Genomic DNA, 3,293 nt, shown 5'->3' with positions numbered 1-3,293 from the left:
CACAGGTTAAATGCAGTTGTTGAAACCTGAAAAATTCTGTTAAAATATACTTTATTTAGCATCATGGGATGTCATGGGATGTATGTGCGTTAGCTGCACAAGAAATATACATGTTTATACACGTTTTCCTGGGTAGGTGGTACAGACACGGGTTCAAGTGAATTTTCTCCGTGTGTAGCTATGGGCATCCTTTCACCCCCTGATGTTCCAAAGAACAGGGTATGATGGTGGGTCGTGTGCATGTGTTCAAAGATGATGGCCCTTCAATACAATGCAATTTAATTCCATATTAGTATGTAAAGCAGGGGCTCTTCAGTATAATATGTAGTATATAAGTTGGCCTCTGTTAAACAGAGAGTTGTTCATTTAAATCTAGCTACAGAGGTATGAAGGTCCGATATGGTCTACAGAGCACCGATGTGCATCTCTCTGGCCGGAGATGTAAATCAAGGGGAAAAAAACAGTGGGTGGTGCTGAGACTTTTGCTCTGTTTCCTTTGCCCTAAGTCAAGGTTGGAATCACAGTTCTGTTCATGTAAATGAGAGAAAGGAGGTCAGTCAAAGTGTGAGTCAAGCACTATTAAAGCAGTCACCGGGACAAGGTCATTACAAGGTGTCACTCTCCAGATCCGTGTTCTCTGGTGTTGTCTGATGTCTGCCCAAATTGTTCTCGCTTGTGTCTAAGGAGTCCTATCTAGTCCTGCCTAGTTGCCACCGAGTCATTGAATGTTTTTATGTCTGTAGATGTATTTGCCCGCTGAGCTGTATGCTGTGCTTTTGTTAAAAGTAAATGTGTCCGTTCCCTGCCATGGCCGTCACCTTCCTGACACAAGGACTCAGACAGAGTCTGGGATGTCCTATAGATCCTGCTGGAAAAATGCCATTTTAAGATGGGAAGGGACTCGGATGTTCTGATGTCCGGAGGAAGTTGGTTCCACTACTGAGGACTGCATTAGACAGGACAGAAAGGAAGAGTTTAATTTCATAAAAAAACAAAGCCAAGCGTGTGATTCACTTTAACTTCCCCATAAGAAGAGCGACAAGGAGAGTTCCCTCCGTCCCCACCCTCTTTTTTTTTGTTTGCCATGGTGTTATCTGGCATTAAACGAGTGTGTACGCAGGATTGAGCATGGACATAAATCACCGCGGCGCTGCTTTCAGCCAGGCCCACAAAGGAGCAATCAATTACCTCCGAGCGGACGGGGAGGACGCGTCTAAGCAGCGCATCCCTACCTTCTCTTCTACTATAATTATTCCGCTCTGCAGCGCCGACTGAAGAAGCCACGTACAGGTGCCGGGTCACCAAGACGACTGAGAGTATCGGGCTAGCAGCCTATGTGTTATAAATGGTTTTTTACCCTATTCCAGGTTCCGCTACCATTCACAAATCTACAGCACTGCCACAGCAACATCGTCATTTTCACTCTTTTCTCAACGGCTGGACATGTCTGAGATTGAGGTCTCTCAAATCTTTGCATGTTTGGTGAGATCTGGCTTATCGGATCATCTAATTAACTAATAATTAATAAGGAATGGCTGTCAAAGAAATAGAAACAAAGCTTTTTCATTTAGGCTGTTTTCATTTTTAGTATTCATATTTCTAATGAGCTCTAGACAGTTTTGGGATCATTTATACTAAAATATACACCAATGCACAAATTCACAGATTTGTACCTTGAAGTCCGAATGTCATGTGTAGAATAAATGTGTAACTAAGTATGTCACACAACTGTCTAAGCCTTGAACCAACCTTACCCCTAAATGTTAACCTCGGTATCCAAAAAGTAAATGTTTGCCTTTTTTATCCATTATCCTTAATGAGGACCAACAAATTGCCTCATTTTCATTTGTTTGTGAGAAACAGATACTGTTGTGAGGATGGAAGAATTTGCTTCCTTCTGTCCTAACTTTGGCTAAATATTGGCTACAAATCGTACTCTAGATTTTTATATATAATTTAATGACTTTGCAAGGTGCTCCGTTTACATGTTGGCTGTTGACTGTGTGTGCACCTAATGTTAAGTGTATAAATGTAGCCTCCTTCAATTGTGACATTTAAGTACTTCAGAATTATATGACAGCATGGTGTGCGATGCTTTTTACTAGGGATGCCCTGCCATCCACGAATCCATCCAGTGGGTTTAAAGCTCAAAATCACAAATCAATGCAGATTTTATAAGTACTGAGTTTTTTTTTATGTTGGATGGTAGATCCTGAGGAACAGAGATGGATGCCCCTGCTGTCCACCTTAAAATTTCACATCATAGCCAGAGTGACCCACAATGATGTGTGGCAGAAAGCAATCGCTGCACCTCGGTTTTATGGGTTTCTGAGACCTTCTCAAGTGTGAGATCACATGACATGCTTCGACCCCGGCGACCTGTCACACTTGAATTGGGAGCGATGAGAAGAAGCCAAGGGTCAGCGTTAGTAACCTCTGGGTCAAGTGGTCAGTGGAGTGCTGATGGTACCAACCCAGACCTCCAGCAGAAAGGAGACTCCATTATGGCTTTGTTAAACACTGCTCACTGCTCACACCAATGCAGTCAAAACACAAATTGTGCATTTAAAGGTGTAGATGAACAGATGCCTCTTAAACGTCATAGCCAGTTACTGGAACTTTCTTCCAGTAATGTCCACTGGTTTACTCACCTGCGGTTTTGCACTGTCGTATGCTGTATGTTTTCGCTATGTGTATTCGGGGTCATCGTATCCTTGCAGTTTCTTTTCTCTGTGTACCTGCATCTATCTGAGATGACAAAGTTCCCGAGACATAATTAGCTGTTAAAGGAGCCTTCTGCTGCCTTAACGCTTCAGCCTACCAATATCTACAGCAAGATCCAGGATGAGGTCTGCTCAATGTCATTAGCAAGCTACCGATATTGTGCAGGTATTGGCACCAGTTGACTGGAAGGACGCAGGCGAGCGTGAACTGACCCACGAGAGCAGCGGAGCATTGCTGCTTGCAGCATGCCTGGGCTAAGCCACACATTTATCTGCATGTACGACGCCTTCAGCAACTCATCAAAGAGTGAGGTTGAAAGGAAGGGTGGCGGAAAATAGGGGGGAATGGGGCAGTGGTGGTCTAGAGGTTAAGTAAGCGGCCCCGTAATCAGAAGGTTGCCGGTTCGAATCCCGAACCGCCAAGGTGCCACTGAGCAAAGCACCGTCCCCACACACTGCTCCCCGGGCGCCTGTCATGGCTGCCCACTGCTCACCAAGGGCGATGGTTAAAAGCAGAGGACACATTTCGTTGTGTGCACCATGTGCTGTGCTGTGTATCACAATGACAAT

Source organism: Denticeps clupeoides, chromosome 12 (genome assembly GCF_900700375.1).
Source record: "Denticeps clupeoides chromosome 12, fDenClu1.1, whole genome shotgun sequence".
Classification (NCBI taxonomy): Eukaryota; Metazoa; Chordata; class Actinopteri; order Clupeiformes; family Denticipitidae; genus Denticeps; species Denticeps clupeoides.
Note: the sequence above shows the minus strand (reverse complement) of the source record.